The 21,032-nt window shown below is 39.1% G+C and overlaps 2 long non-coding RNA genes across 2 annotated transcripts; both read left to right on the top strand.

Moving 5' to 3' along the window:
• The first annotated feature begins 9,297 nt into the window (after positions 1-9,297).
• Positions 9,298-13,454, top strand: LOC124174139. Its single transcript, XR_006868876.1, has 3 exons — positions 9,298-9,460; positions 11,396-11,447; positions 13,384-13,454. It is a non-coding gene; the product is annotated as an uncharacterized LOC124174139 (long non-coding RNA).
• A 42-nt stretch (positions 13,455-13,496) lies between these two features.
• Positions 13,497-15,539, top strand: LOC124174138. The gene is made up of 2 exons (XR_006868875.1): positions 13,497-13,806; positions 15,364-15,539. It is a non-coding gene; the product is annotated as an uncharacterized LOC124174138 (long non-coding RNA).
• Positions 15,540-21,032: the final 5,493 nt, after the last annotated feature.

Raw genomic sequence — 21,032 nt, 5'->3', positions numbered from 1 at the left:
ATCAGGGGCGCAGCTAGGAATTAAGGCTGGGGGGGTAGGGGTGGTTTGGTGCAACTAATACCGGGGTGTGAGGGGGTATGGTATACCCACCAGGGTAAGCGGTACGTGCGAGATTAATAAATTGCGGAATTTTATGGTAAATTGTTCAAAATGGTGAGTATTACGGCTTTCTGAGGGATATTTTATTAATCCTTACACTATTCTATTAGTAATACCAATCCAATCAAGTAAAATGGATTTAACTTAAAATTTTCTCTTAGCTCAAGGGGGTTTTAACCACGACCACCGAGAGAGAAGGCCTGAGCGCTGATGCCTTTCAATTCACTGACATCACGAGCCGTAGGCTAACAACCACGCCTTCTGACAATGCTTGCAGTTGTTTATATTCATAAGCCATTGCGGTGAAAATGGTGATTAGGTTGTTGAACGCTAAGTTTTTTGGAGTTTTAAAGCTTTCGCGGAGGTTTTGTGGGCAACAGTATTGAATACAACCGTTCAAGAAATGGTGTACTAGTGTTGTGTGCCTCAGTGCAGAGGGGAATACACCGAGGAAACGAAAGTGTGCGTTTTGTATTTCCTAAGGACGACGAGGAAATGGATAATTGCCATTCCAAGAAAAGCCTTCCAGCCGACGAAATAATCCAAGGTGAGTTTCTATCTTTTTATTTCTATTTAGACGGCGTGATTATTTAGGGAAATGTTAGTATAATGTAAATTTTGATCGTCATTAAAAGTAAATTATTAATATATTTGATATGAGCATTGACCGGTAGACGAATTGTGTATGGTTTCTTGAAACAATTCTACTCTCGAGTGTATTTTCAGGTTGATTTTAGTACTATTTGCGTTATCGCTTGAATAATTAATGGTTTTTATTATTTCATAGTACTTAAATGTTTTTGAAATTCTCGTATATCAACGCAAAAATATAATACGGTGCATATCCTCGTGTTCTAAGGTGTTGTTATTAAGAAGAACTTCATTTTTTGAGGATGTTATGAATAATTTTGTAATTAGTAAATTGTGGCAACATGTGAAACAATCGGGATGAATAATTAGGCTACCTACTTGTATAATAAATATGACCAATACCTACGTTGACATTTTACATTATTTGTCTGCTTACGCTCGCATAGGGTAGTATTACTGTTTTAGAAAAGGAGATTTTTTTGCATTAAGTAGTTCTTACATAGGTAATATGTACCAACTAATCGTGTTAATCGCGACTGTGTACTGAGAAAAATCTTAAAGTCTTCGAGGGTATTACATTAATGATTCTTTAGTAGTTAGTAAATTATGAAAGCATGTGAAACGCTCGGGATAATAAATGGGCTACCTACAAGCAAGATAAATATGGGCCATGTCTAAGTTGGCATTTTAGATCAAATATTGTTAATCTAACTACAATTGTGTGCACAGCTAATTATTTAAGTCTTTATGATTAAAAATTTTTGGGCTATGTCGCCGCGTCAATTCTTGGGTGGCCCCAACGTTTCCCGACCGATGCTGGTCGCTTTTTCAAGGAATTATGAAGAGATGGGAATTAAGGATCTTTTACATAGGTATCTGCGTCAGGTGGTGGGGGGAGGGGAGCCGGAGGTTGGGGGAGTGGGTTGCTGCTTGTTTTTTCTTATTACTGGTTGCCAAGTACGGCTAATTTTAATGCCGGTGTCTCTGTTGAAATTATTCTTATCTTCTTTGGATATCTCAATGGCTTCTCTGTCTCTGTTTAAAACCTTTAACTTTGGCGAGGATTTTGACTTCATAGAGCTCGATGACGTGGCCAAGCGCTGCGTGTTCGGCTACCGCGGACTTTGTTGATTGCCCCAGTCGAATCGCGCTCGCGTGCTTTTCTAGGCGTGTTTTGACCGACCTGCCTGTTTCGCCGATGTAGTTCTTCCCGCAGGTCTGGCAAGGAATTTGGTAAACCCCTTCCACTTGTAGTGGAGTTCTATCCTTGACGGTGTTTAGGAGATGCTTTATCTGTGTGTGAGGCGAGAAGATTGTCCTTATCTGGAATTTTCGTAGGATATTTCCTATTACGTCAGTCGTCCCCTTAATGTATGGCAGGAAGGCTTTCTTCTGGTCGCTGAGGTTTTGGATGAGTTCGCGGCTTCCATAATCGACCTTAATCGGCTTTAATCCATAAACGACCTCAGCGACCAGAAGAAAGCCTTCCTACCATACATTAAGGGGACGACTGACGTCCTGACGTCACCTCACCTGATATGCTGACCTCGTTTTTTTAGAACCTCTGGTGTAATTAAAATGTATGATTCAGATATTAAAAGGAGTCTTCGAAAGATATATTCATAATTTAACTTTCTTGAGCATTTTCTTGAACAGTACTCTCGGAATTTCCTCATTTCTATGCTCCTGGCCTCCAATGCTCCGTTAAAACTTCAATTGTAAGAAAGGATTCTTTGGAAATTGCTGTTCCATGTATCAGCACTTTATGTACCATGAGCAGCATATAATACCAATCATAATCGGTTTATAGCTCAGCTATTTCCATGCAATATTGGCTGAAGGTTTCATGAATTATCTCATAGCCGTAGAATAGGGATTTTAATATCAATGAAAGTCGATGAATACGTCTTTCATCGATACCTGCCATAAAAATTGCAAATCACATTAATAATTACATTTTAGGCATATGAAGCACCTGCTCGTAGATTATTCAAAATTATGGAAACGGGTACAATATTTCTTACTTATTGATTATAATTTTATATTTACACTCAATTTCGCCTTGTCTGAAATGAAATCCTGAATCAAAACTCCACTTTTAAACATATGATGATTGAGATTAATGAATGATTATTTTTACACACTGCATATATTTGCCGACTGTGCATGCTCGGTAATCATTTGCACTCACTAGATGTGAGAGGGAGATATTGATATTCTTCTGGAGGGAATTTCAATTCCTTCTGCAACCAGCTTTTGAACGTCTCTTTGAAATGCTCATCTGTCCTCGAGCTTTGATTCCACTTTCTCAGGTATTTCGGGAAAAAAATTCTTCGCATAAAACGCGTCAGAATATTTTTGGCATGCTTGATTTCAATCAGTTGAAATCTTGTTTGCAAATATTCCACGACATATTCCTTCTTCTTCGCTTATGAACATTCTTTCCTCTATGTATTTTTATTGTAGGTACACCGCAAGGTACGAAAAATTTGCGGCACCCATAATTAAAATTTAACAGGTGTATTTACGGCTGAAACGATGAATGTGATTCCAAAAAGTTGCCTAGTTTTAAGCAATAATAAACCGGAAATTATGAGTTGACATTGAAAAAAGATATACAAGCACATATAGACTTGCCTATAGTTTCCGCCGTACGATGTAGAATCTGAGTTACCCCTGATGACGATGACGGACATAGTCATGGAAACGTTGGGAACTACAACCCGATACGACACCCGGTGGGAAACCCGAGAAATATTCCTGCAGTTTCCGCCGTATCCTGAAATTTGAATGCCAAATATTGGTAAACCAATGCTTCAATTATCTGGACAGGGGGAGTTTCTCGAGTTAGCAGTGTAAACACATTTCGGAGCACAGCACTTGTTCACTAAGAAAATCGTTAAATAAAACTGAGTGGGAAATATTCACCACATCCATGAAATGGTCGTGGTGAGGGAGGCCGTCATCCTCATTACGTTATTATTAAAATATGCACTTGCAAGATGCACGCACCCTTGGTGGATTTAGACGAATTTTTCCCTCCGCATTCCATCCTATCTACGTCTACGGTCTGTTTAAATGGTCCTGTGAACAATTCTTGGAGGTACTGGAGCGGCAAGGGGATTAGGGAGCATTTATTTCTCTTAGCGCCAAGACCTTTTTTCGGAATAACGTGCTGACAACGCTGTGCAGCTTGAAAGGTATATCGTCTCTAAATAAATATGAGGAAAATTTTGCAGAGAAAATCATCTGGTGGTTACTTTTAATTTTTTCGGATAGTGACTTATGAAGTCGCTTTTGATCAATCATACTTTTCTCATTAAGAACATGACAACCAGCCCTCATTTGTTTCATGAATATTTGAAGGTGAATGTACAAACGAGAAGTGTACATACGGTAGCCGTGAAACACTTGATGTATGTAATCTCAAAGGATGTGGAATTATGCTAAGTATACACCATGCGAGTTCGACCACCGATACAGGAATATTTCAGCGATAATGCCACTCGGTCTTCCGCCGGCCGCCGGCGATCCGCCCTCAGCGGAGCGGTGCACCGCTCAACTTAAGACCCTCTAGATGTCGGATTAGTAAGTATAGGCAAGATTTTTTTCTCCATTTTGTTGTATATACTCTCCGCAAGGATTCAGTATGAGAATCTTCGAGGAGCACAAAACTATATCGACACATTTTGCTAAAAATAGGCCCAAAAATAGCTAACATTATAAATAATTAAATATTGTTGTAAGAAATTCTGAAACGTACCTACAAAACTATAATATTGTGCAAAAATATGCAAACTTACCGTATGAAAATCGGCAGATGAATCCCATCATATTAAAATAGTCATTTATTAAGTTGAATTTCACTAAAATCGACTATTTCTACGAGTCGGGCGTTTTAGGCTGAACATGCCTATGTTTGACGGGTTACACAGGTCAACATAATAATCACACACACCTACCAGGTACGAAATATTGTAGGCCATATCCTGTAGAATCCGAATACATTCTTCCAAAGTTCCTCGTAAAAATTCGAAAAAATGAATGTTGGCCAGCTTTTTTCGATTTGGGACCACTGTGCGCCGCTGTGTGACATGAACCTTACCTTAAAAGTGTTCTAAAGGAAATCATTTCTCATTGTTTATATATGAATAAAGCCTTTTATAATAACAATGTAGGAGAACTTTGTTTAGGAAACGATCCTTACAAAATTGTTTCCGCTTCATTCCGTGGCATATTGCGTACGAATCGCTTTTTGCTTGCTGAATTGGTAACGTTGTTTTGGCAAGAATTTAACTGCAACCACGTTGATTTCAAGGAAAAATTTGTCACCTCTTGATATCGTTTAACTTAGGGCGTGATCAATTCAACAATCGCATCACCTATCTACTAATTCTATTTTTACCAAATTTCAGCGGAAGTTTTTTACCTAAAATTTGCTCTAAATAGGAGTTTTACCAGAATTAGTCATATTCAATTAAATGTGCGCATTTGGATGGAGTAAGTGCTTAGATCTCACGCTTTGCGCTCCGTAAGGGTGTTGAGTCAACTAGCCTAGGGGACTGAATAAAGGACGCCTTATTCCATCCCATAGAAGGCTGATTTCTGTAGCCACTTCAATCGATTTTCAAAAATGCTCGCGGCGCGGTAATGAGTTCAATGCTTTCCACTTTTTTCCGATTCAATGTGCAATATCATGCTTGTAATTGCAAGGGAAAGCATTGAGATTTAATTAATTTGATTAATAACATCACCATGTAGATAAAAAATTTGGGTTCACACTCCTAATCACACCCAATTTCCCCGTGAAACTCGGATCACTTTGTCTGTCAGCGACGCCGAGTGGTGACTTTTGTAAATCCATTTAAGTGGACCCTATAAACCCTCAAAATGTGGTAGACAACACATTTCGAGACAGACTTGATCCTTTTTTGTAGTATTCGTGCAGCTAGCTACACTCCTTTGGACACCTGGGACTAGCATTCAAACTCCTATTAAACAGGACGGAGAGCATGGTGCCCTAGTGAGAAAAGGGCTTGGTTTCTGATCAAGGGGTCTCGGATTCAATTACCGGATGAAGCTATCGGACACCCCTAAGCAAACACCTCGAAGTGCGAGGAGCCTCAGGGAAAGGAACTGGCCGCCTCTACCTTGAATGCATGATGATCAAATTCCTGTGACATAAGGCAGGGATGGCAAGTGAAACAAAACGAGTAAAATTTCAATATTTTCGTTCCCAAGAGCGAAATGTAGAAACCAAACGAAATGGATTTACACCCAGGGAGATAAAATTAGGGTCGAAACTAAATCGGAGTCAAAATAACGTCGAGTCGAAACTAAACTAAAACTCTGGGACGAAACGAAAAGTAGATATTGTTTCGCACCGGAGGGACCCCGTGCTTCACATTCTAACAGTTCAGTTTCGACGCACACACCGAGTACGAAGTATGGTTGAATAAAGTAGAGGTTCGGCCTACCGCCATTTGATGTAAGGGACACTGCTATTCTTACCACTAACAGGAGAACGGTCATTCGATTTCTAAGCTCAATTTTTTAGACCTGTCTGCACGCATGTCAAACGTAATGGGTCGAAACTATTCCTTCTAATCCACCTCCACTCAACTTCTGGGATCGAAACTTAACTATGAGCAGCGGATTTTCGATTAATTTTGTTTCGTTCCCGGGAGTAGGCATAGGAAAGTTTACAAGTAAAAAGGGAAAAAATCTACAAAAGAATATGACGGAGAGTCAGAAGGCATGGAAAATAAGGGACGATGTATCTACTATGAGAGATTGCTAGCAAACAACCTCGAACTACGGAAAAGTAAAAGACTATACGATATTACATAGAAAGTAGTCCAAGATTTTACGTTATAAGATATAAGGGCATTGAACATCAAGGCGAAGTGAAGAATAAGGAGGAAGAAAACCAAATAGTTGCGGAAAAATCCTCGGTAGAACTGTTAAAGAAGAGGAGAGCAATCTACTAACAACCCCGCAAGCCCCGAATAGGTATGTGGCGGGGGTGTTAGGACACCAGCCGTTTACAAAATGAAAATGATATGCTATAAAAAAATAACGTCTAGCATTTATTTAAGTCATTTATCGCGCGAAGGGAAAAACAAATTGCAATACCTATTCGTTCACCAAAAAATCTCCCTTAACTCATCGCTTCTGTTGGACCTGGAATAATAGTGGTGATCTAATATAATGTCCTCCGTGTCACCCTTAAAGAGAGCAATATAGAGGGATAATAAGAATGCCTCGGTTTTGAAATTTGATTCGGATTAATATCACAAGGCGTGGGTCTATCGTCATCATTAAATGAGCGATATTGGCGCTTACACATTTGCGCTTCGCTAAGCGGGGCCCCCTTGTTAAGATGGGAATTGTCTCAACGCGAGGAAAACTGAAAATTATATTTAAAACTTACCTTGCATTTGGGAATTAAACCCAATCTATGGGTTATTCCTCGTTGACCTCTACTCTGATCATCCCAAATCAATCTTCACTTTGAAGTGCGAAATAAGTGAGTGATGTCTATTTTGGGCATAAATTTTTAGAGTTGTTTGAAAGCAACTTTAAGTCTAATTGTACGGAATGAAACAAAAAAATTGTGTAGTTGCGATTCATAACAAAAAACCATATTTATTTTAGAATACTTTATGAACAGTCTTAGTAGACACAAAAAAATTCAACGATTGGCAAATTTTCCCTCATAGGAAGCGAAAGACATTCATAAATTTAAGTGAATCCACCATTCAAGTTCCGATTGAGCATGTAGATTTTGATTCAACCCGGATTCCGACTTAGAGTGGACAAAATTTATGTAAATACGTCCAAAACACCACTTGGTTAACGTGAGTTCAAAGCAAACCAAAGTGAAACTAAAGATAGATATTAACGATTGGAACAAGCCAGAAAAAAAAAACAAAATCGGAGTGCTGACATGACTTCAGCATTATAATTAAACCAGATTTTAATGTAAATAGAGCAAGGGGAACCTCACCATGTTAAACATAACCGATACATAGTCCTTCATCCATTAGGAGGAGGCATAAAGCTTACCCGCGTGGATGATGAATGAAAAATAAAGGTAAGACGCACGATTATCGTAGAGCCGCACCAAATCAATTCTACCTTCAATCAAACGGCCAGCGTCCGAAAATGAAAGTTTTAATACTGGGTTTGAAGGGGGCTCGTAAGCACATATACCCCGAAAGAGCGTGATTCCGAAATGGCCAACTTCGTTTAAGTGGCCTACGGTTTGCATAATTTCATCGAGTTTTCCTTTATTCTTCTTCAGTCCTGCGTGCAAATCTCTCCCTCATCCTCTCACTAATTAAAAATGTGACTTTGACCACATTCAAAAATCTCTTCAGGGACTTTCCTTGAACAGCTCGATGATAAAGAGGCATTCTAATAAAAAAATACGCAAACTTATACAAATATACACACACAAAATAGAAATTCTAGTTGCACTGCAATGCTAGAAACGCCAAGTGGTGCGACGTGGCTTGGTGGGTAGAGGTTGTGCTATTGATGGAAATGTCACTCACTGAACCACTAGAACCATTGCTCATTTTGGATACAAGTGGGTAGAGCTCATTTCAAATAAAACCTCAGCCGTTTGATATCACATATTTCGGTTGGGGTGGCAAGTTGCTGGGCCTGGGCCACCTCGCACTACGAGAATTTGTTCTGTGGGCGGATATGATCCCGGAACTCTTCGATCAATGGGTCAGCACAATTCCTTTCACGTCCCCAGATCGAAGGATGCCAGGCTGATTCTCAGGTTATACATTACCTTCACGGTGACAGGTGGATCAGGGAATGTAACTTCCGACAAGACTTCATCGATACAATTTAATGGGATTTGAAATGTAAAAAGATCAAGTGAAATCTCACTAAATAAAATGCAATTATAGGCCTTCATTCTTGAGACAGAAAGCAAAGAGCTAGGCCGCTTATGTGAAAAACAAATGGAAAACGCATGGTTAGCCTAGATACACCCCTAATCAATCCTATCTCTAAAAATGGCCATAAGAAAAATTTTAAACACTGAGTGCATAAAATTACAACAAACGCAGATTATTCTATAGCGTGAGCTATATATTTACCCATAATAACCAACCTTCCGGCAAAAACACAGAGTGAGGAAAGTGAAAGGCATTTTTACTCGATTTGGGGTGTATTCAGTAGGTACAATGGGGCCTTAGGAAATATTTTCTTCACCTTTACATTTGTCTCATAAAAGTATTTTCCGCGTCCAGCGAGGACATCCCCGTGCCTTCTTTTCACCCATCCTCCCAGCGATAGCCATTCACACCCCCTGATGGGAAAAAATATCCCCCTTTCAATGTCCGGCAAGGTTAAAGGAAGACGAGATTAAAGGGGAATGAAAAGAGGGGGGGTGTGGGTGCCAACTGGCCACTGACGATCCGAGGAGGCGGCTTAACTCACTGGGGGAAATGGAGAGAGGGGTTGGGGGCGTAGGTGGTTCGGCCAAGAGAAGGGGAGAATCCTCAAAGAAAGAATGGGGAGGGGAAGGGTGTTTGGAGGGGAGGGGGTGCTCGCCACTCGAATATAAAGGCGCGCTGTTCCTCAGTGTCGGCACCAGTGGACTTCGAAGACACAGCTCTTTGAAGACTACAAAAAGGATTTCCCTCGAAGAGATACCGCCAGGCATCCATCCGAATCCCAGGGATAGTGATAGGATTGGATTTTCTTCGCTTACCTTAGTGGTCCAGCGGAGTTTCCAGCCATGAAGGTACGTCAAAGGCGAAAAACCCAAGTATCATATAATAATTGGTTGAAAAATGGGGAGATTGTTACATTAAAATTTGAATAAAACATAAAAAAGTTTGAATTACACGTAAACAGTCCACTCCATCACCATCGCGCTGCTTACATTTTTCGCCGGTAGTTGGCGTCTTCCGGGCTGGAATCGCGAATTGGTAGAGCGTTGGGCTTGTGATCAAAGGGTACAGGGTTCAAATCCCGAATGATCCCTTCGGACAACCCGATATCAAAATACTTTAAGTTTTCGGTGGTCATAGGAAAGGAACTGGTCCTTCTGGTGGACACAAAACTTTGGATTAGTTCGGGATGAGCTCTACTCTTACCAACTTTTTGGTTGAATCTCTGGATGAGTGAAAAACAATTCTGAGATCGGATTGACACAGCTTTCCACACACTGCTTCCGTCACTTCCGTCATATCTTTCATTTTTTTCCTCCTTATCGATCTCCATTATTTTCTGCACTTACATCATCCGAGGATTGGTCATCCGCCGTTCTATGTAACCGAATCATGGTTGTGATGAGGGAGTCTGAGGTTTCAAACTGTACCAAAATTTTACTCAGATGATTCGCCGGAAGAACGTCAGATATACCTTAAATCTAATTTTGAAATTCGTCACCAAATCAAATAAATATTTTCATCAGAAATTGAAGGATTATTCGTTTTAGCTATCATTTCGTGCGTAAGATTATGGAGTAAACACCTGAAACCAATCTTATAGAATTTATTCATCTGCCAAACACATAAAAAAGGGGAGATATGCTTATTATTACAGGATAATGTAATACCTATTTATAATACATCGAAAATGGGTACTTGTATATTGTAAAATGCGTTGGACCTAGATAACCCTGGGTTAAAAGAATTAAGAGTTAAAATGAGAAACTTTGATTATGCGTAGTTAGATATTCAATAAGAAAGGAAATTTTCAGTAAGCAACCAGTCTTTTCCCTAATGTTTCTGTTCCACATTAAAATCACATTTCCTCCATGTTATTTTAATTCTTGGCAAATAAAAAAGGGAAGAATATTTTGACTTACTTTTAATAATTACTTATGGGCATTATTCCCGTAAGAGTGTACTAACATTTGAATCTAAATTGTTCGGTTATCATCCTTTAGATGTACCTACAGCGAAAGTATTCCATGGATATTCACTCCACTTGTCTGAATTACGTATTTTGAGACTTTCCAACTCTTTCCTTTCTTATCTAGCACGATAGCTACTCTTCTCACGTAGCACCTGAACTTGATTTTAAGTGACTTAAAATTATCCAGTGCACGCCTCGAAAACACAATATGAAATTAAGTTGGGATAGGAAATAATGGAGAAGATTCCCAAGGACATGTTGAGTCTTCAGTCAACTAGGGGAGTTTCCAATGTTTGAACCGTGAAATTGTAACGGTGTGGAGTTGATAATTTGCTCACTTGGTGATAGTTAATTCGCATCTGGGGCATTAGCACAGGAAAATAAATTTGCATGACCCATTGCAACAACTTACTTTCATTTACAGATATTCCTGTAATTCTGCCTATTATGAATGAATCAAAATTATAACTGAGAAAATAAACGCCTTGGGCGAAAGAGAATCGTACTTTATATTTTAAAGTTGACACTGTATAAACATGGTAATTTTAAACATTATTTTTTGAGGGCAATAAAACCATTTAAGTCACTCAAAATTATCTGATTAAATGGTTTTTTGAAAGACTGACACCATTAACTTCACTTAAAAACAATTAGAGCCTTCAAAATTTGGTTTTGTTGGATTAAAAATAGTTCGTGTCCGTGATTATCACTCTTTGCATTAAATCTCATTACTATGTCCAAATGACAAATTCCAAACCAATTGAAATTGGGTATATACCTACGATGATTTTTCATTCCATCGTTTTTTTTGCAGTTCCTTCTGGTGGCTGTGGTGCTGATTGCAGCAGTAAGCAATGTCTTAGGAGGTAAGTATCTTCAACAGTTATTTGTATACTGACTGAAAAGGCTTTTCAGTCAAATATACTCGGGGAAAATAAAACTTAAACACTTGAAATGGCATTAAAGAAATAGACTTTGATTTTTCAAGTAATTTATGTAGTTAAAGACACAGTTCTGAATCACTTTTGTCAATCTAGGTAATCCGCTAAATATCGTATTTCTTGCGGCATTTACAGAGCATATACAGTACAAGCATTGCTGAAATTGATTCCTTAGATCTTTATTCTAAAATAACTATTAGTTATTGATATGATAATTCTATGAAAACATTTAATCACAAATATAATGTGTCTATAGAATGTAATCCAAATGCGTTTTGCCACATTTGACTAAATTGGATTTCATCGTTTTTACACATTTTTATATAAATTTCAAAAGATATAGATATTGTTATTGTGATATTCATAAAATACTAAAAACAAGTACATATACAATTATGAAAAATTAGAATATCAGACTCCGCATTTGGAGTGTTAAATAACACGTTTTGCCGTAGATCAGTCGCACGAACATCCCAATAGAATGAGTTCATCCTGGAAGTTCTGCAATCTTACATATCAGACATGTTGAGCAATAACCGATCGCCCCAAAGCTAGAGAAGCTGTGGAAGTAGGTTTCCTGAGTATCTTATAATAACAGTGCCTGATACAGGGAACAATATTTCGATATATTTCCTCTTTTCTTCAAGCAAGTTAAATTCCCATATAGTTGTCGATGATCATTAAATGATATTCATAGTATATCAGCGATTAAACTAAGGTAAATCGTGGAATTCCCTGAAATATATGTGAAGGAGAAAACTCAATATATTTCTGAGTCTGAACCCCTAATTCATACCCCCCTAAGCTAGTCGTTTCGTGTGAAATAGTAAGCATTGTTCCCGCTTGGACATTGGCCTTCCGCTCCTTTTAAGCGAATAAAACGTCTGAATTTATCTGACGAAACGAATCTTTCCGAGAGAACGTTTGCGATTATTATGGAGGACGGTATGTTTGAAAGTGTTCGTAACAATAATAAGACAGAAAAATTATGGATAACGAGACGAAATAAGGGCATACTTATCTGCAGCGAAGGCAATAGATTGGAATAATTATCCCAGACACTTCGTGAGGATAACGAAGAATATGTTACCTATCTAGTAAGATGTTTAAGAAAGGTCTACACGTGATTTAGGACATTTTAAAAAAAGATAATATTCCCCTCAATAACTTTTCATAACATTAAGCTGTAGAGAACTCTTATGTATTGATTTATTGTTTCAGTTGCTAGAAATAAATACACTGAAATAGGATGGGATTGAAAATGCAGGGAAGAGGAATCCCGCACCGACACAGAGGCAGGCGGGTCCTACTACTTGCGAAACCACAATTTAATATTTCTACTGAAAAGAAAAGATTCCCTATGAGGAAGGAAATTTCTACGATTTCCGTAGATTAAATACACTGAAATTGAAATACTCATAGAAGTTGCAATTGACTGATTTTGAATCAATCAAATATTTCAGAGCCCTTAATAACACTAAAAGGCAACCTTGACTACTGGAGCTATAAAAAAATTATCCCATCGTTAAGACCTTCACGTTGACAATTGAAAAACTTGCCCCAGTATTATTGAGAAACCATCCTCATTATGTAAGTGAATATTTCGGCGAACATTTCCCCAGATTTATGGTTTATTTTTTGGCTGTATTAAGCCTTTCATAAAGGTACTAACCCTTTCTAACCCAGAGCTGCTTCTGGGAGAAAAAATGTCATGATTTTAAATTTTAAAAAAGGGAAAATTATCTGCTCAATCATAACTGTTATTGTGGCAGCTACATATTTCTCACCATTAAACTTTAAAGCACAAAAGAACACGTAGTAGAACTTTCAATATTTTGATGGTGAATTTTCCCACCCTAAGGTTACCTAGGAGGCGGTGGTGGTTATGGTGGCGGTGGTTACGGAGGCGGTGGCGGCGGATGGAGGGGAGGCGGCGGTGGGTGGAGCAGCGGCGGGGGCGGTTGGCGCGGGGGCGGCGGCGGATGGCGCAATGGAGGCGGAGGCGGATACGGAGGCGGCGGCGGTTACGGAGGCGGCGGCGGCTTGAAGGGAGTATACAGCGGGGGCATTGGCGGCGGATGGCGCGGGGGCGGTGGATACGGAGGCGGTGGATACGGAGGCGGCGGTTACGGAGGCGGCGGGGGTGGATACAAGGTCATCAGCGTAAGCAGCGGGCACGGAGGCGGCGGTTACGGCGGGGGCGGCGGTTATGGGGGCGGGTTCGGTGGCGGATTCGGGGGCGGACACGGCGGAGGCGGATACGGAGGTGGTGGCGGCAGAGGAGGTGGGTCCCAATTACTATAATTGTAATAGAAATATTCTATTGCATGCGCAGACAATAAATGCGCTCGAATTAGAATACAAATAACTAAATGAGGGGACGAAAGTCAAGGAGCACAATAAATATTTTTTCTTCACAGAGTTAGGTACATAAATTAGGAGAAGAAAATAAACCAGATGAACAAAATATTTAGAAATGCATTTTAATAATTTTTTCCACTAGATGCCAGCTTATAACAGAGATTCACTCGCATTTATTGGCCTCCAAAGCTTTTGTGTAATTCTTGTATCAAATTCAGCAACTAACTCTTTTTAGAAAAAAAACCTAAACCCCTTGGCTTCCCACACCCGCAAATAACAAATAGGAACAAAGTTATTTCAGTTCCGTTATGTAATATTTCCTCATTTCCGCTTCATGTGTCTCGAATACTTCTCTCTATGTTCTCCTCGAGGGACTTTCCCTAAATTATCCCTCCATTTCATCAATTCAATATTAAAAACACTTTTATAAACCCTTTATTCGAATACATGATTGAGCCTATTTGAAAAAATACTATGCATAACAAGATGAATGGATAAATATAATTCGATACAAATGTAGAGAAAACAATTTCATTTCTGTTAAACATAGCCTAAGTCAAACGAGGGAGTTTGAGGCTGATGTATTTTATTTATGGACTGATCATCATGTTGAATGTACTATATAATTTTTTTAGAAAATATCTAACCAATTACTCCTCTCAAATTTTTCTCCCACTACTGCCGTTAATATTTCTTTGTCAAACAATGTAACTTATTCAAGCTTGTCCAAAACAACAAAATATTAATATAATACATTATTTTGTTTCACCACAATATTCAACCAACGAATGCTGAATGCGTCATTTTCAAGACTGTTCATGAATGGCGCAATTAATCGTTTGATTATATAGAAGACGTATTTGCAGGGTTTGAAAAATTCCAGATAAGCATACATATTCGTGTACACCATTTCTTAAGAATTGCATCATGCAATAATCTGCACCATTACTCTCCAAACCGCCTGACGATTGCCTTTCAGATAAATATTAAATACTAAAGCGCCGTACACAATAAAATTTCCGACCATCAATTCTAATACGTCAACTTAGTACGTTTTTGAATCTGGTTAAAGAAAAATTTTCTTGACACTTACTCACTCAGTCGCCTCAGACTTGCTAATAATTGAAAAAATGTATGGAAGTCACTAAAATACCATTTTGGTGATATATTTTGATTGTCTATTGGTATTAATTCAATTAAATCATAATTTCAATTACTTTCCTAAAATTTATCTTGTAATTTTCATATCTAACCACTATAGATGTCACTTATGTCCCAAAAATGATGGATGAGATCTCATGAAGTTTGGTATGCCGAAGTATAGCAATACGTTTCGACTTTTCCATTGATATTTATTCTCAATGGAACTAGAAATAGAATTGCTAGAGTTACAGGACCTATAGCTGGATGGTCAATATTTTTCTTGAAGAGGGCATGGTAGAATTACTATATTAATTTGCTTATAACTTTCTCTTCCCAGGTTGGTGGTAAATGACATCGTGATGGACCCCAAATTCTATCCTCAAGAACCGTTTCATCCACAAACGGTCGACTACCAAGCAGAGAACTCCCTTCCCATTCTGCTTTCACTATTATCTGATGCTCAGACTGTAAATTTTGTCCAATAAAGATTTCTTTATTTTTTTAAGAACACTATACCGTCGATTCATTTGTTTATATTCCTTATCATCCCAGATTGTTGACTACATCGTAAATTAATTCAAGGTTGCTAAAGACCTTTCAAATCGTTGTGACTCATACCAAGCCCTTAAGTGATTTATATTACTTATACGATTTTTTTCCAACCGGTGCACCGCAGTGCCCCATATCTCTTTCATATCTTTATAATCTATAGGCATTGAGTCATAATAATATTCGCTCAATCAATCTATCAGTATAACTCTATTGAACGATCTTATTGAAATGTTGGAGACTAAGCGATGGGTCCGATGGGTGAGATTTTCTGATTGCGATAATAGTGCTTGTTTTGATTTAAGTAATTTTGATTGGATATTGTATCTCTATTAAATTAAGTACTCACCCAGAGGGAGAATAATCAGGGTTTTAAAAAATATAATAATTTCAGTTGCTATTTCAATTTCCCTAAATAACAGAAGCGTTTGGGTTGATTATAAGCCATTGGTATTATCTATTGGGCGACCATCTTAGTTACTATTGCTTATATTTTAATTTGAAGTAGAGTCAATACACGTGATCTACGGTAGAAGAGTTGAGGCGTACAAAAACTTTGAATCTGATATTTTTCACTTAGCCATGGGTCGATAGATATCACCTATCGATCAATTATTAAACATTAATGGTGCAGAGTTTTACACCACAAGCAACCGTGCAGTGCAACGATTCACCAATTTTGCTCTTTCCTATAAATCCATTTAAATGTCCCGCTGCCCAACGCCAAAATGTGCAACATAGCAATTGAGCCAACCCTACTCTACCTCCACGACGGTATGCTCCGCCTACTCAACCAAGATCTACGACTGTATCCTTCTAGAATCATATCCTTCGTGTAACTCGACTATATGTAAACCATAGTTGAACATTTATGCGCATAGCTCTATCAGCACAGGGACACGGTTGACTTTATCGACCATTTCCACTATTAAGAGTATCCTGGACGATAGTTTTTATCCTGGGAATACATACAGAAAGAAAATACATCAAAATTAGAAATTAATAATAAAATATATAAACGATTTAAGTTTTTCCTGGTGAATACTTCTGACGAATATTTCTCGGATTTGCAGCCAGGTTACAGCTTTTAGGCATGCATAAAAGCTTTAACCTGGATGCAAACCCGAGAAGTATTCGTCAGAATGTAATATATAACTAATAAAACATATTATAAAATATAAGATGAGAATTACACAAAAATCCTATGGCCAACTTAGAATAACCTAGTTCGAATTAATTACAGAAATGCATCACTTCTGTTCACATTGATCAATGGAATCCAATAAATTTTATTCCTCTCTAAGGAAAAATCACTTTTCCAATAAATATTGTACTTTTTGCTTAAATATTCAGCGATTTTTTCTCAAAATTAATGGGCCCAAAAAAATTCCAGCATTTGTAAGCTAGTGGACCATGCTCGTCTTAACGCAGCCTCTTTTAAGTCTTCCTCGGTCGGAAATCAGACTCAAAATAATGTGTGGATAGTGATCACCAGTCTACATTTCCCGGTGAGCATACATAAAATGCCTTCCATTAACTGTGAAAAAACCCATGCTTATAGAAATATTACAAACTCACTGCGATCCTTACGTTATCTTCTCCATAATTCCTCCGTTTACATAAGCTCCAAACCCCGATTCAATCCCTCATTTTCATTGTGATTGTTTTAATCTATGTGCCAGCATCTTTAAGAGTGCTAGCGACGCGAATGTGTTTGCCAGGCGACTTGCGGGGTGTGCGAGCGAAGCACATCGATACCTCCACTGCACAAACGCTCAACAATCGCCTACCGAATAAAATCCGCTCATCTAGTAGCGCTAGTAGTACTAGATGAGCGGATTTGATTTCGACATATGCGTTGCTGGAATTCTGGTTTTGTAGCGCGGAAAGCAACGCTCTCTAGCGTCGCTAGCAGTAAGCAGTGGCTCATAATAGTAGACATGGTTCATGTAGTGCATAATTTAAATGCTTTATTATTTTGAACAATGAAAAATCTTTAACAGTATATTATTTAATGATTTTTGAAAAATGCATAAAAATGCCAGCACTGAGCCGTGAACAAAACATAGCCTATTCAGCACTCAAAGTGTTAAGTGCCCCGTGATAGCTCGTCCATTAAATAAAACTAATAACTGTTATAATTTTTCAGCAAAAGAATTAGAGGATTCTCTTCACAGATAAAGTTGTGTGTATCACATGATATTATATCGATATTGATTTCCAACTTAGATATCAAAGATTTCAGGGATGAAAAGACTCATCATAAAATCGAAATTCTTATTTTCCACCAACGACGCTGAGGTTTTATACATGGTCAATAACCTCTTCTCGTTGACATTATCTATTCCCGAGGGTTTGTGACATCAGGGACGCAGCCAGGAATTAAGGCTGGGGGGTGCACTAATACCGAGGTGTGAGGGGGTATGGTATACCCAACAGGGGTAAGCGGTAGGTGCGAGATTAATAACTTGCGGAATTTGAAGATAAATTGTCCAAAAAGTTGAGTTTTACGGCTTCCTGAGGGATTTTTTATTAATCCTGACACTATTCTATTAGTAATATCATTCCAATCAAGTAAAATGGATTTAACTGAGAATTATCTCTGAACTCTGGGGGGTTTAAACCCCCAAACCTTTGAGATGAGTTTGGGGGTTTAAGGTTCATTTCAAACAGCGCTGCGCCGCTGTGTGACATGAACCTTATCTTAAAAGTGTTCAAAAGGAAATCATTTCTCATTTCTATTATATAAATAAAGCTTTTCATAATAACAATGTAGGAGAAATTTGTCTAGGAAACGATTCTTACAAAATTGTTTCCGCTTCATTCCGTGGCATATTTTGTACTGATCGCTTTTTGCTGGCTGAATTGGTAGCGTTGTTTTGGCAAGATTTTAACTGCAACCACGTTGATTTCGAGGAAATATTTTGTCACCTCTTGATATCGTTTAACTTAGGGCGTAATCAATTCAACAATCGCATCACCTAACTACTAGTTCTTTTTTCACCAAATTTCGCGGTAGTTTTTTTTACCTAAATCTTGCTCTAAATAGGGGTTTTACCAGAATTAGTCATATTCAATTAAAATGTGCGCATTTGGATGGAGTAAGTGCTCAGATCTCACGCTTTGCGCTCCGTAGAGGCTTATGAGTCAACTAGCCAAGGGGACGGCATAGAGGAGGCCCAATTCCATCCCATAGAAGGCTGATTTCTGTAGCCACTTCAATCGATTTTCAAAAATGCTCGCGGCGCGGTAATGAGTTCAATGCTTTCCACTTTTTTCCGATTCAATGTGCAATATCATGCTTGTAATTGCAAGGGAAAGCATTGAGATTTAATTAATTTGATTAATAACATCACCATGTAGATAAAAAATTTGGGTTCACACTCCTAATCACACCTTATTTCCCCGTGAAACCCGGATCACTTTGTCTGTCAGCAACGCGAGTGGTGACTTTTGTAAATCCACTTAAGTGGACCCTATAAACCCTCAAAATGTGGTAGACAACACATTTCGAGACAGACTTGATTCTTTTTTGTAGTATTCGTGCAGCTAGCTACACTCCTTTGGACACCTGGGACTAGCATTCAAACTCCTATTAAACAGGACGGAGAGCATGGTGCCCTAGTGAGTAAAGGGCTTGGTTGCTGATCGAGGGGTCTCGGATTCAATTACCGGATGAAGCCTTCGGACACCCCTAAGCAAACACCTCGAAGTGCGAGGAGCCTCAGGGAAAGGAGCTGGCCGCCTCTACCTTGAATGCATGATAGTCAAATTCCTGTGACATAAGGTAGGGATGTGAAGTGAAACCAAGCGAAAGTAAAAACGAGTAAAATTTCAATCTTTTCGTTCCCAAGAGCGAAAAGTAGAAACGAAATGAAACGGATTTAATTACAGGGAGCTAAACTTAGGGTCGAAACTAAATCGGAGTCAAAATAACTTCGAGTCGAAACTAAACTAAAACTCTGGGACGAAACGAAACGTAGATATTGTTTCGCACCGGAGGGACCACGTGCTTCACTTTCGAACAGTTTAGTTTCGAACCACACACCGAGTACGAAGTATGGTTGAATGAAGTAGAGGTCCGGCCCACCGCCATTAGATGTAAGGGACACTCCTATTTTTACCACTAACAGGAGAACGGTGAACGCTAACTGGCCATTCGATTTTTAAGCTCAATTTTTTAAACCCGTCTGCACGCATGTCAAACGTAATGGGTCGAAACTATTCCCTCTTATCCCCCTCCACTCAACTTCTGGGATCGAAACTTAAATATGAGCAGCGGATTTTCGATTAATTTAGTTTCGCTCCCGGGAGTAAAGTTTCATCCCGAGTCGAAACCAAACTCCTTGGTGAATTTAATTTCGTGCGGGAACGAAACTAAACCTAGGCCTCGTATTTCCGTTTCGCTCCGAGTCGAAACGAAATATTTTCGTTTCGTTCCACTTGTCATCCCTGATCTACGGTGGGCTCTACCTGCGCCTACCAATACCAACCTTCGCTTTCAATCACTGAGTGACGAAATAGGGAAGAGTGATGAGGTAAGTAGCATATGGAGAATCCACTCTGAGGAATGACACAGCGATCGCACTGAGCTAACATGCAACGGTCGCACTCCACAGCTGGTGTGGTAGTTCTCTAAACGCTCAAGAAATAACGCTTCCTTGTCGAACCAAATCAGCGACTAGATACATTGCGGAAGTTTTGGCCTTACAGCCTAATGGTTTGATGATCGTTCCGTCTCCGTGTTTATGTCTTTTTATGGAATCGGTTGAAAGAATGAACGAAACAATCCCACCTTCAAATTTCCGTTCAACGGCAGCCAATGCCACGCCAGCCAATTTGATTGCCAAGGCCGCCGTTACGGGACCGTTACCTTCTCGCGCACGTCACGGAAAGTAAGAAACCATCCGAGATTCAATTGAGCCGCAGCAGTTCTTTACATTAATTTTTCCTCAACCCAAGCTCAAATTTATGACTCATTCCGCCCAATCCCACACATAACCCTATACATGCAGCATTGCTGCATTGCAGCCAGCCTACGGGATCCGGCGCAGAAAGGCATAATCCCTTTCTTTTTGGCCCTCTCAAAACATATTTTATAAAAACATGCATTAGAAATTTTCAAATCGACGCCATATCTTCTTGTCCCGCTCAAAGTTCTTGAAAACAATTGAAAATCTGCTCCATTAAATAAGCTTTCAAATGCCGCAAACCGCATTAAAAAATATGCCTTCTTGACCGAGATATTTAAAAAAGAGTGAAAATCGTATTTTCGATCTAGCCGGCCCTGGTGAGCCTCTATCGGGCTGGAAATGTGGGGAGGTTTGTCCAATTTGATCTCAAATCGCATACCCCAAGTACGGGAAAAATCCCGGAGGGGGGACTTTTCACCCTCTTATTCGGCTATGCCCTTTCAGTGAGCTCTGCCCTCACCTATCCGAACCAACTTTCTCGTTG

The sequence above is a fragment of the Ischnura elegans genome, chromosome 2, assembly GCF_921293095.1.
Source record: "Ischnura elegans chromosome 2, ioIscEleg1.1, whole genome shotgun sequence".
In the NCBI taxonomy this organism is placed as follows: Eukaryota; Metazoa; Arthropoda; class Insecta; order Odonata; family Coenagrionidae; genus Ischnura; species Ischnura elegans.
Note: the sequence above shows the minus strand (reverse complement) of the source record. Positions and strands in the feature narration are given on the sequence as shown.